At 45.9% G+C, this 13,657-nt stretch overlaps 1 protein-coding gene across 20 annotated transcripts in view; it reads right to left on the bottom strand.

Moving 5' to 3' along the window:
• ROBO2 (roundabout guidance receptor 2) overlaps positions 1-13,657 on the bottom strand; it is a 1,315,320-nt gene that overhangs the window by 330,695 nt on the left and 970,968 nt on the right. The gene's annotated exons all lie outside the window — the stretch shown is intronic.

Below are 13,657 nucleotides of genomic sequence, written 5' to 3'. Positions count from 1 at the left end.
AATGCCTGAAGCTCAAACAAGTTCCGGACCCTTTTTTTGTCACTCGAATTGAGCATATTTGGGCGTTTTTCTTCTTTTAACATTGGTGACCTTTTGCCCTGCACAAAATCGTGGCAAATGGCGGTAAAAAACGCGGTAAAAAAACTATGCGAATCATGGTAAAAAACACCGCAAAAATGCTGCAAAAAACGCTTGAAAATGCTACACGGGCTACTTGGGGGGTAAAAAGTTTGAAAACGTTTTTTTTATTTTAGAGACTGTGTTTTGGGTGCTCTATTTAGGGTAGTTTAGTTTATTTAGTCTTTGTATTTGTTTTTATTGTGTATTTGATTGTTATTTGTGTAGTGTAGCTTTTTATGTTATATTTTGTTCACTGCCCTTTTTTTTCTTTTTTGTGAAATAATAGGACCAGTAGGGGACCTTGATTTGGCACAAGAACAGGTCCAGGAAAGCTCAAAGGAGTTTCTTTAATCCTTATGCCACGTACACACGGTCAGAATTTCAGCCAGCAAAAGACCGATGAGAAATTTTCATTGGAAAATGCGACCGAGTGTATGCTCCATCAGAATTTTGCTGGCCAAATTTCTGCCAGCAAAAGATTAAGAGCAGGTTCTCAATTTTTCAGACGGAAATTCCAATCGTGTGTTTGCAATTCCAATGCGCAAAAACTCACTCATGCTCAGATTCAACTATGAGAAGGATATTGAACTTTCTTTTTCTAGTCCCATCGTACGTGTTGTACATCACCGCTTTCTTGACGGTTGGAATTTGATGTGACCGCATGTATGCAAGACAGCTTGAGCGAAATCCTGTCGGAATTCCATTGGGAAAACCATCAGAGCTTTTTCTGACCAAAATTTCCGATCGTGTGTACGTGGCATTAGAATTGGAAAGCCAAAAATACCCTTAATTTTGCCTTTCCCATTGACTCGAATGTACTTCACTGGTTCAAGTGGTGAAATTTAGCTGAAATCTAACAATTTTGATAAAATTTAAAAGAAATTGAAATTCTCAATTTTGCTCAAACATTGTGATAATTATACACTCAGTTCTCTCGATCACACTTAAATGTATTGCTTGTAACCACATCCAAAATATCAGTGCAGCTGTATATGAAGAGTCGCAACAAACACATCTGCATTTGTATCTTGGAGTGACTGTTTCTGTTGTTTCTGCCAGATCTAGCTGCTCCGGATGGGTGGCAGTCATCACGATAAGTCAGATTTGGCTATCCCCCAGGCAAAAATTGCCTTCATTGTGGAAGCTTTCTGTAACTGATGTTACATATTATTGTTGCTTTGAGATGCTTTTCATAGTGGCAAGTCATAACTGTTTCTTCTGATAAGGATAATAACCTTCTAAATCACATGTAACATTAGTGAAGGGAATGAGCTGACATTAGTGAATGCAATGGCCTGATATTAGCGCCTAAAATTAGCTGGCATCCTCATAAAGATCTATGTGGTAATATTAAAGCCCTGTCTGGAGCAGTAATCGCATTGAGTTGGCTGGTGGCTTTCAAATTGTGTGGCCTGCTGGTCCCCACGAGACATTTTTCAATTCCTTTCCCGAGCCACTAGTTGCTAATGTTTCCTATTATGAGCGAAGCAAAGCTGTGCCTTGAGGCTAAAACTAGAGGTGTATCCACCAGCCAACCTTCTGCTAAGCATTTCCAAGCCTAAACCCATCAAATATGCACATGCATTATGAGAGCGAATCAATTGTGCTTTGAGGAAGTAGAGAGAGGAAAAAAAATATGACTTTGCTATTTACGGTGCTCCAGTTGCTAATCTGACAGTCTCCATCTGGTGACCAGACCCTTTATCTCCTCATCATCCTAAATCTCAGAAAGGGAAGTGGACACTGTTGGCATATGTCCAGTGCTATTTTCCCCCCTTCTAAATAATGAGGAACACTTAGTAGAACTTTAAAGTCCCCCAGCTGCAGAAATTCAACAATGCCAGCGAGTAAACAGACTGCACCAAATTTATTGAATGCAAATATCCTTCTCTTTAACTTTTTTCATTTAGATGTTTCTTCTTTGATAAGTCCTTGAGTAAACAAAGCCAATCTGGTTAACGCATAAATCTACATGAAATATACAATCGTTTAACATCCTATCCATATGCATTTGGGATGCAGGAAACATACTGTATCCAGGAATGAGAGGAATTCAGGAATGAAATATTATACCGTGTTTGCTTTGTGATAAATAGATTTCAAAAACACAACACAGCATTGAAGCTCCAGAATGTATTTACTGTACTGTAAATGCTATTTATAATGTATTTCCTGTATTTATATACATATTAGGACACTTTGGTGAAATAAGTGGCTTCACTGACCAATAAAGAGGATCAACAGGAAGTGGGGGGGTAGGGGGCTAAATTTGACTCAATAGAATAGCAGAATATTAATTTAGTTGCCTATATGGTTTCCAGTGGACTTATTGTATGACGCCTTCAACGTCATTCAAATTTACTTTCTCCGTTCTTGTGTGATTTTCAAATGTGGGGTAGCACTGTGGTTTAGTAGTTGTATTGCTGACCTGGAGGTTTTTTTTTTTTTTTTTTAATGGCAGGGGAGGATTGGGAACCTTTGGCCCTGGAGAGCAAATATAGCCAAATGATCCCTTCATGCTAGGGGAAGACTTTTGCTTTTCTTTAGAAGCTCTCAGCATTTAGTAACATGCCATCTTTAAAGGAATTCAGTGCTGGAAGGTTTTCTTCTGCCAGATGCTGTGATCACAAGTCTAAATAGGGATCAGGCAGCTACATTATGCCCACCACATGCCAATGCCTGCTGGTCTTGATATGATCTAAGACATGTTGTGAAGCCTTGGAACACTACTGGCCCCACTAGCATATCCAGCGACACCTATATTTTCTTTCTTTCTTTCTTCTAATACATCTTTTTAACTTCAAATGAGGATTAAATAATGTTTGTCATATAATTAAAGGAGAACAACCTGACAAGATAGTAATTAATCAAAGCCACACATAGCTATAATTAGTTTAATTGCTTCTGCATAGAACATACAGCAAAGCGTCAGCATCTAGTTCTACTCACCCTGTGGTTATGCATTGAAATAATCAGAGACTCCAGTAAAATCGGTCTGAAGTCACGCGATTAAGAGATGTGAATATAACTCCATCTGCCACTACTTCTGTATTTCGCAGGGTTAATATCTCCTGAACAAGCACTATTCTTGCAGCACTCTCCCGATTTTCTACCTCTTAAAAAGCTCTGACAATTTCTAGAAACAATTTCATGCTTGGTCAGTTTAGAAGTCAGAATTTGATCTTGGTGAAAAATATCAACATCAAAACATCCAAAAATGTCTCTCAGCACATAGGAGCTTGGCATCGGGGAGAGACAATTACTGGCACAGAGTTGGAACTGTGTTGTTGTGTTGTCTTGTTTCATCAAACACACTCATATATTTAATATTTACATATGTAGAAAGAGATTACAGCTGAATCAAAAAGAAACATGTCTGATTAATTGCACTTTAAAGAGGACCTGTCACTTCCTACTAGTAGACAAAATGTCTGTTTTTATTTATCTTATATGACAGTATGGTCCTACAGCAATCAATGCATGTCAGGCTTTTATCTTGCAGTTATCATTTACCAGCACAGTTTTTAATGTAAAGGGGTACTTTGAGGCAATACAGATAGCTCTTTTTAGGAGAACTTAGGCCTAAGGCCTATATAATGCTATGTCTTTTTTTCTTTCAGTTAGGTATAAGGGAGGTTTATAACGCGTCATCTCATTTTCTTTGCAGTTTACATCCCATTGAGAAGACTAGCCCCTTCCTTTTCTGTACCATATTCAATGTTGGAATCCCTTATAAATGTAGAGAATCCCGGGATGTCACCAGGGTTCCCATTGGAACATTTCCCCTGTTCTGGGTAAAACCCAAAATTTTGGACTTTCTACTTTACCACTTTTGGACAAACTGAGAGGGTGAATCTCACTATCGGGGCACAGACAGAAATACAAACCTGCCAGGTGTTTAATTCCCTCCCCACTTTTTCCTTTAAGTTATACTTTAAGTTCTGAATTATGTGCTTCTGCTCCTATACCAACAAACTGGAGGTGCGTCTTTGACCAAGATATACTGTTTAACTGAATTGAAGGTCCTGGTTTTGCCTTCTGGTTGAAGTACCTGGCTCACAAGACTGACTAAACAGAATTAAGAAAAAAATCCTTTGGCACTGTGAGTAGTATTGAATCTTATACACATGTATGTATTTATCACTGTATTTAGCTATTTGCCTTTATAATTAAGCTGTGTACAATTTATTAGGCATGTGCCATGGCTGTAGTAGAAGTTTAGGTCCTTAAAGCTTAAGATGTGATTGTCACTGATATACAATGCCTTAAAAGAGTATTCATAACTCTTAAAACTTTCCATATTTTGTCATGCTAAAACCACTCTTCACTACCACTATTCACTCTTGATAAGAGGAGATTAAGGGGGGATATGATCAACATGTACAAATATATAAGGTGTCCATATAGTGAACTTGGTGTTGAGTTATTCACATTACAGTCAACAAAGAGGACAAGGGGGCACTCTTTATGTCTAGAGGAAAAGAGATTTCATCTCCAAATATGGAAAGGTTTCTTCACAGTAAGAGCTGTGAAAATGTGGAATAGACTCCCTGCAGAGGTGGTTCTGGCCAGCTCAGTAGATTGCTTTAAGAAGTGCCTGGATTATTTCCTAGGGTACTAACATTTATAGGTAAAGTTGATCCGGGGAAAATCCGATTGCCTCTTGGGGGATCAGGAAGGAATTTTTTCCCCTGCTTTAGCAAATTGGATCATGCTCTGCTGGGGTTTTTTGCCTTCCTCTGGATCAACTGTGGGTATAGAATTGGGTATATGGGATTGTATAATATTATTATTTTTATTTATTTATTTATTTGCGGTTGAACTCGATGGACTTGTGTCTTTTTTCAACCTGACTAACTTTGTAACTATGTAACCAAAAGCGTAAATGTACTTTACTGGGATTTTATGTGATAGATCAAGACAAAGTGTCACATCATTGTAAAGTGGAAGGAAAATGACAAATGGTTTTCAAAATTTTTTACAAATAAACATCTGAAAAGTGTGGGGTGCATTTGTATTCAGCGCCCCTGAGTCAATACTTTGTAGAGCCACCATTCACTGCAATTAGAACTGTAAGTCTTTTTGGGGACGTCTCTACCAGCTTTGCACATCTAGAGAGTTACATTTTTGCTCGTTCTTCTTTGCAAAATAGGTCAAGCTCTGGCAGATTGGATGGAGAGCAACTGTGAACAGCAAATTTCACATATTGCCACAGATTCCCAATTGGATTTAGATCTGGACTTTGACTGGGCTATTCCAACACATGAATATGCTTTGATCTAAACCATTCCATTGTATCTCTAGTATGTTTGGGGTCATTGTCCTGCTGAAAGGTGCCCCAAGTCACAAGTCTTTTGCAGAATAAAAGCATCTTCATAATCACGATGCTGCCACTACCATGTTTCACGGTGGGGATGGTGTGTTCAGGGTGATGTGCAGTGTTAGTTTTCCTCATCACACATAGCATTTTGCTTTTAGGCCAAAAAGTTCAATTTTGGTCTCATCTGACCAGATCAATTTCTTCCGCTTGCTGTGTCCCCCACACGGCTTCCCGCAAACTGCAAACGGGACGTCTTATGGCTTTCTTTCAACAATGGCATTCTTCTTGCCACTCTTCCATTAAGGCCAGATATGGGGAGGGCATGACTAATAGTTGTCCTATAGACAGATTCTCCCACCTGAGTTGTGGATCTCTGCTAGTGATGGACGAACTTCCGACGGGACGTTTCGCGAACGCGAAATGCGAACGGACCCAAACGTTCGCGAAACCGACCGTTCGCCGCGGGCCCCATTGACTTCAATGGGAGGCGAACTTTGCAAACCTTCATGTCGAATTTGCGGCCACGTGGTAATTATTAGGGGGTAAAACGTAGTCCCACCATCTGGACAATGACATAATACATGTATGAGGTGAATTTGGGATCGATAACTACAAGCATTTTTATTTTATTTGGGAAATTGTTCTAACAATTCAGGACTATGGAGCTAATGAAGGCAATGGAGGAGAGGGAAGGTCAGGGACCAGGGTAGGCAAAGAAGAGGGTGCAGGAGATGATCACCAGCAGCGTGACATACCGGAATGACACATGCACCGTGATAGAGGCATCTGACAGCAGCACCGTAATACAGAGCACTGACAGCAGCACCGTGACATACAGCGCTGACAGCAGCACCGTGACATACAGCGCTGACAGCAGCACCGTGACATACAGCGCTGACAGCAGCACCGTGACATACAGCGCTGACAGCAGCACCGTGACATACAGCGCTGACAGCAGCACCGTGACATACAGCGCTGACAGCAGCACCGTGACATACAGCGCTGACAGCAGCACCGTGACATACAGCGCTGACAGCAGCACCGTGACATACAGCGCTGACAGCAGCACCGTGACATACAGCGCTGACAGCAGCACCGTGACATACAGCGCTGACAGCAGCACCGTGACATACAGCGCTGACAGCAGCACCGTGACATACAGCACTGACAGCAGCACCGTAAGCAGCCCCAGGAGGAAGTCAGCACAGCACAGGGATGGTGTGATCCCCTCATAATAAGAACCCCCAGGAGGAAGTCAGCACAGCACAGGGATAGTGTGATCCCTTCATAATAAGAACCCCCAGGAGGAAGTCAGCACAGCACAGGGATATCATAAGCAGCCCCAGTAGAAATATGACACCGCTCAACCTCTTCAAAGAGGAGGGTAGGGGCATATAGTACGGTGTGCTTTTTTGGGTCAAGGAAGTGAGCCAAATGAATTAAGAAGGTCTGTGTGCTTGATTAAAAAAATAGTTTATAGACATATACATGGTCTACTGGTCACATGTGTTGAATTCCTCCGAGATCCATGCCTCATTCATTTTTAGAAATGTGAGGTAGTTAACACTGTGGTGAGCTAGGCGAGTACGCTTATCGGTCACAATCCCCCCTGCTGCGCTGAACGTCCTTTCGGACAGGACACTGGATGAGGGGCAAGCCAACAGTTCGATTGCAAATTGGGCAAGCTCTGGCCAGAGGTCAAGCCTGCCCACCCAGTAGTCTAGGGGTTCATCACTCCTCAGAGCGTCCACATCGGCCGTTAACCCAATGTAGTCGGACACCTGACGGTCTAGGCGTTCCCTGATGCTGGATCCGGATGACACCTGTCGATGGGTCGGCTGAAAGAATGACCTCATATCCGAAGTCACCAACACATCTTCAAACCGGCCTCTTCTTGCAGGCGCTGTTGGATTGGTACCCGCAAATCCTTCTCTGGGAGTGGGAATTGCTCCTCTGCCAGCGCACGCAAAAGCAGAATGCAGCATTTCTCGAAGCAAGGCCTGGAAGTGCTGCATTCTGACAGCCCTCTGCGACGGCGGTAACATTTCCGCCATTTTGTGTTTGTACCGGGGGTCTAAGTACGTTGCCACCCAGTACTGGTCCTTGACCCTCATGCTTTTTATACGGGGGTCCCTATTAAAACACTGGAGCATGAAGGCCCCCATTTGCACTAAAGTGGAAGCGGTGTGGTGGCCTGGCTCCTGCTCATCATCCAGGATAATGTCGTCCTCTTCATTCTCCTCTCCCCATCCTCGCACAACAGGGATCCCAGAAAGGTTTAAAGCATGCTCTTCTTGCTCCTGCTCATCCGCCCCGGCACCATCCTCCTCTGACTCCTCATCAGACTCCTGTTGTTGACTTGTCTCAGATAGAGTAGCCCCCCCTGGGAATTCATCCAGCATTGCGACTTCCTCATCTTCCCGCTCCTGCTCCTCCACAGCCTGATCAATGACACGACGCAATGCACGCTCCAGAAAGAAGGCATAAGGTACCATGTCACTGATGGCGCCATGGCTGCGACTGACCAGTTTGGTGATCTCCTCAAATGGCCGCAGAAGTCTGCATGTGTCGCGCATGAGCAGCCACTGGCGCGGTGAAAAAAAACCCAGCTCCCCAGAACCGTTTCTTTCGCAGAGTTCATACAGGTAGACGTTAACTGCACGTTTCTGCTGGAGCAGCCTATCAAGCATATAGAAGGTTGAGTTCCATCGCGTCGGGCAATCGCAAATAAGACGTCTGACCGGCAGATGGTGTCGCCGCTGAATGTCAGCAAGGCGAGCCATGGCCGTGTAAGATCTTCTGAAATGGGCCGAGATTTTCCTTGCCTGCCGCAAGATGTCCTGGACCCCAGGGTATTTGACAAGGAATCGCTGCACGACCAAGTTTAAGACGTGTGCCATGCACGGCACGTGCGTGATTTTGCCCTGTTTCAATGCGCTAAGCAGATTGGCACCGTTGTCACACACCACTTTACCAACTGTCAAATTGAGCGGTGTTAGCCACTCATCTGCCTGTGAACGCAAAGCTGAAAGGAGTGCCGGGCCAGTGTGGCTCTTTGCTTCCAGGCACAACAGACGCAGCACGGCATGGCAACGTCTCACCTGGCATGTGGAATAGGTTCTGGGGAGCTTGGGCGGTGCAGTGGAAGAGACGCTAGCAGCGGAAAAGGAGGAGGCAGCTGAGGAGGAGAGGGAGGAGGATGGAGTAGGAGGAGGAGAAGAAGAGTCAGGCCTGCATGCAATCCGTGGCGGTAAAACCAAATCTACACGGGTGCCACGGGTTACATGCTTGACGGCCGTCAGAAGGTTCACCCAGTGGGCAGTAAAACTGATATACCTTCCCTGCCCGTGTTTGCTAGACCACGTGTCTGTGGTCAGATGTATCTTGGCACCGACACTGTGTGCCAGAGATACATTCACTTGCCGCTGAACATGGCCATATAGCTCTGGGATGCCCTTCTCTGAGAAATACTTCCTTCCTGGGACCTTCCATTGTGGTGTTCCAATGGCCACAAATTTGCGAAAGGCCTCCGAGTCCACCAGTTTATATGGCAGTAGTTGGCGGGCTATGAGTTCTGACAAGCCAGCCGCCAACCGTTGGGCAAGAGGGTTATCCGGCATCATCATTTTTTTACGCTCAAACATTAGGCCCACGGAAGCCTGCCTTTTTGCAGAAAAATGTGAGCTTGGCGTGATGGAAGGTGGAGTGGAGGACAATTGTGAGGAGAGAGGAGAAGGAGAAGTAGAAGACGAGGCTGGACGGTGAGAGCCTGCAGTGTGGCTTTGTGTGTTCCGTTGCTCCCACTGGGCTCGGTGATGGCTGCTCATGTGCCTTCTTAAGGCGGTCGTCCCTAGGTGAGTATTGGGCTTACCGCGACTAACGCGTTGACTGCAAAGATTGCAGATGGCAACGCTATTGTCAGCAGCGGACACGTTAAAAAAAGCCCACACTGCGGAGCCATGTGCCGGTGTCCTGGGAGCGCCAGATGTGACCGTACATGGTCGATGACTCGCTCCTGATACATTTGCAGTCTGCTTTGTCCCTGCTGTGCAATGTAAGTCATTGCTGCTTCTCCTCCCTATCTGCTGGTCCATATCTCCCTCTGAACTCCCCTCCTCTTCCTCTCTTGTGGGCACCCACGTGACATCACTAGACACGTCATCATCAACGTCACCTTCCCCACCGCTATAAGTAGAGATCTCGGAGTAGGCAGCAACACCGGGGACCAACCTCCTCCTTGGGCTGATCTGGGTACTGGCGTCAGACTGCTGAGTAGCGCTTGTTGCTACCTCCTCTTCCTGATCCAATACCAAGAGTGGCTGCGCATCAGAAATGTCCTCTTGATATGGATCGGAAAATAATTCCAGTGACTCAAGCGGAAGGTATGTGGTGGTGGTGGTGGTGGTCGTGTTGTTGGTGGTAGTGTCTTTGGGGGTGCACATAGCAGAGAGTGAAGAAGAGGGTGCAGATCGAGAGGATGAGGAGGGTGCAGAAGAGTAAGGCTGAGCGAGCCACTCAACCAAGTCTGGTGCATCCTTTAAAGTAATTGAACGCACCTTCTGCAACTTCCCACTTTGGCTCAAGCCTGTTGCTCCTGCCCTACCCCTACCACCCCTGCGGAAGGGCCTGCCTCTTCCTCTGCATGTCATTTTTTAAATGACCCTGTGACAAAACTCTTAGTCCCTATACCGCTGAAGGACTGCTGCAGTATAGGTGAGCGGTCAGCAGTGGTGCACGTCAACCCTATCTATTGTGGACCTATAGCGGTCCTTACAGAACAGCAGACTGTACCGCACTCAAGCCTATGTACCGTAGCACCCTATACCAAGTTACCAGTCCTTATAAGAACTTTTGTGGACCAAGCAGGTTGTGTATTAGTGTTTAGCAGACTGTACGTCAGTCCCTATACCGCTGAAGGACTGCTGCAGTATAGGGCAGCGGTCAGCAGTGGTGCACGTCAACCCTATCTATTGTGGACCGATAGCGGTCCTTACAGAACAGCAGACTGTACCGCACTCAAGCCTATGTACCGTAGCACCCTATACCAAGTTACCAGTCCTTATAAGAACTTTTGTGGACCAAGCAGGTTGTGTATTAGTGTTTAGCAGACTGTACGTCAGTCCCTATACCGCTGAAGGACTGCTGCAGTATAGGGCAGCGGTCAGCAGTGGTGCACGTCAACCCTATCTATTGTGGACCGATAGCGGTCCTTACAGAACAGCAGACTGTACCGCACTCAAGCCTATGTACCGTAGCACCCTATACCAAGTTACCAGTCCTTATAAGAACTTTTGTGGACCAAGCAGGTTGTGTATTAGTGTTTAGCAGACTGTACGTCAGTCCCTATACCGCTGAAGGACTGCTGCAGTATAGGGCAGCGGTCAGCAGTGGTGCACGTCAACCCTATCTATTGTGGACCGATAGCGGTCCTTACAGAACAGCAGACTGTACCGCACTCAAGCCTATGTACCGTAGCACCCTATACCAAGTTACCAGTCCTTATAAGAACTTTTGTGGAACAAGCAGGTTGTGTGTTAGTGATTAGCAGACTGTACGTCAGTCCCTATACCGCTGAAGGACTGCTGCAGTATAGGTGAGCGGTCAGCAGTGGTGCACGTCAACCCTATCTATTGTGGACCGATAGCGGTCCTTACAGAACAGCAGACTGTACCGCACTCAAGCCTATGTACCGTAGCACCCTATACCAAGTTACCAGTCCTTATAAGAACTTTTGTGGACCAAGCAGGTTGTGTATTAGTGTTTAGCAGACTGTACGTCAGTCCCTATACCGCTGAAGGACTGCTGCAGTATAGGGCAGCGGTCAGCAGTGGTGCACGTCAACCCTATCTATTGTGGACCGATAGCGGTCCTTACAGAACAGCAGACTGTACCGCACTCAAGCCTATGTACCGTAGCACCCTATACCAAGTTACCAGTCCTTATAAGAACTTTTGTGGAACAAGCAGGTTGTGTATTAGTGTTTAGCAGACTGTACGTCAGTCCCTATACCGCTGAAGGACTGCTGCAGTATAGGTGAGCGGTCAGCAGTGGTGCACGTCAACCCTATCTATTGTGGACCGATAGCGGTCCTTACAGAACAGCAGACTGTACCGCACTCAAGCCTATGTACCGTAGCACCCTATACCAAGTTACCAGTCCTTATAAGAACTTTTGTGGAACAAGCAGGTTGTGTGTTAGTGATTAGCAGACTGTACGTCAGTCCCTATACCGCTGAAGGACTGCTGCAGTATAGGTGAGCGGTCAGCAGTGGTGCACGTCAACCCTATCTATTGTGGACCGATAGCGGTCCTTACAGAACAGCAGACTGTACCGCACTCAAGCCTATGTACCGTAGCACCCTATACCAAGTTACCAGTCCTTATAAGAACTTTTGTGGAACAAGCAGGTTGTGTATTAGTGTTTAGCAGACTGTACGTCAGTCCCTATACCGCTGAAGGACTGCTGCAGTATAGGTGAGCGGTCAGCAGTGGTGCACGTCAACCCTATCTATTGTGGACCGATAGCGGTCCTTACAGAACAGCAGACTGTACCGCACTCAAGCCTATGTACCGTAGCACCCTATACCAAGTTACCAGTCCTTATAAGAACTTTTGTGGAACAAGCAGGTTGTGTGTTAGTGATTAGCAGACTGTACGTCAGTCCCTATACCGCTGAAGGACTGCTGCAGTATAGGTGAGCGGTCAGCAGTGGTGCACGTCAACCCTATCTATTGTGGACCGATAGCGGTCCTTACAGAACAGCAGACTGTACCGCACTCAAGCCTATGTACCGTAGCACCCTATACCAAGTTACCAGTCCTTATAAGAACTTTTGTGGAACAAGCAGGTTGTGTATTAGTGTTTAGCAGACTGTACGTCAGTCCCTATACCGCTGAAGGACTGCTGCAGTATAGGTGAGCGGTCAGCAGTGGTGCACGTCAACCCTATCTATTGTGGACCGATAGCGGTCCTTACAGAACAGCAGACTGTACCGCACTCAAGCCTATGTACCGTAGCACCCTATACCAAGTTACCAGTCCTTATAAGAACTTTTGTGGACCAAGCAGGTTGTGTATTAGTTTTTAGCAGACTGTACGTCAGTCCCTATACCGCTGAAGGACTGCTGCAGTATAGGGCAGCGGTCAGCAGTGGTGCACGTCAACCCTATCTATTGTGGACCGATAGCGGTCCTTACAGAACAGCAGACTGTACCGCACTCAAGCCTATGTACCGTAGCACCCTATACCAAGTTACCAGTCCTTATAAGAACTTTTGTGGAACAAGCAGGTTGTGTATTAGTGTTTAGCAGACTGTACGTCAGTCCCTATACCGCTGAAGGACTGCTGCAGTATAGGTGAGCGGTCAGCAGTGGTGCACGTCAACCCTATCTATTGTGGACCGATAGCGGTCCTTACAGAACAGCAGACTGTACCGCACTCAAGCCTATGTACCGTAGCACCCTATACCAAGTTACCAGTCCTTATAAGAACTTTTGTGGAACAAGCAGGTTGTGTGTTAGTGATTAGCAGACTGTACGTCAGTCCCTATACCGCTGAAGGACTGCTGCAGTATAGGTGAGCGGTCAGCAGTGGTGCACGTCAACCCTATCTATTGTGGACCGATAGCGGTCCTTACAGAACAGCAGACTGTACCGCACTCAAGCCTATGTACCGTAGCACCCTATACCAAGTTACCAGTCCTTATAAGAACTTTTGTGGAACAAGCAGGTTGTGTATTAGTGTTTAGCAGACTGTACGTCAGTCCCTATACCGCTGAAGGACTGCTGCAGTATAGGTGAGCGGTCAGCAGTGGTGCACGTCAACCCTATCTATTGTGGACCGATAGCGGTCCTTACAGAACAGCAGACTGTACCGCACTCAAGCCTATGTACCGTAGCACCCTATACCAAGTTACCAGTCCTTATAAGAACTTTTGTGGACCAAGCAGGTTGTGTATTAGTTTTTAGCAGACTGTACGTCAGTCCCTATACCGCTGAAGGACTGCTGCAGTATAGGGCAGCGGTCAGCAGTGGTGCACGTCAACCCTATCTATTGTGGACCGATAGCGGTCCTTACAGAACAGCAGACTGTACCGCACTCAAGCCTATGTACCGTAGCACCCTATACCAAGTTACCAGTCCTTATAAGAACTTTTGTGGAACAAGCAGGTTGTGTGTTAGTGATTAGCAGACTGTACGTCAGTCCCTATACCGCTGAAG

Source organism: Lithobates pipiens, unplaced genomic scaffold (assembly GCF_037356315.1).
Source record: "Lithobates pipiens isolate NorthernLeopardFrog02 unplaced genomic scaffold, aLitPip1_a1.2 Scaffold_16, whole genome shotgun sequence".
NCBI classification, from domain to species: Eukaryota; Metazoa; Chordata; class Amphibia; order Anura; family Ranidae; genus Lithobates; species Lithobates pipiens.
This window is presented reverse-complemented; position numbering and strand designations above follow the sequence as displayed.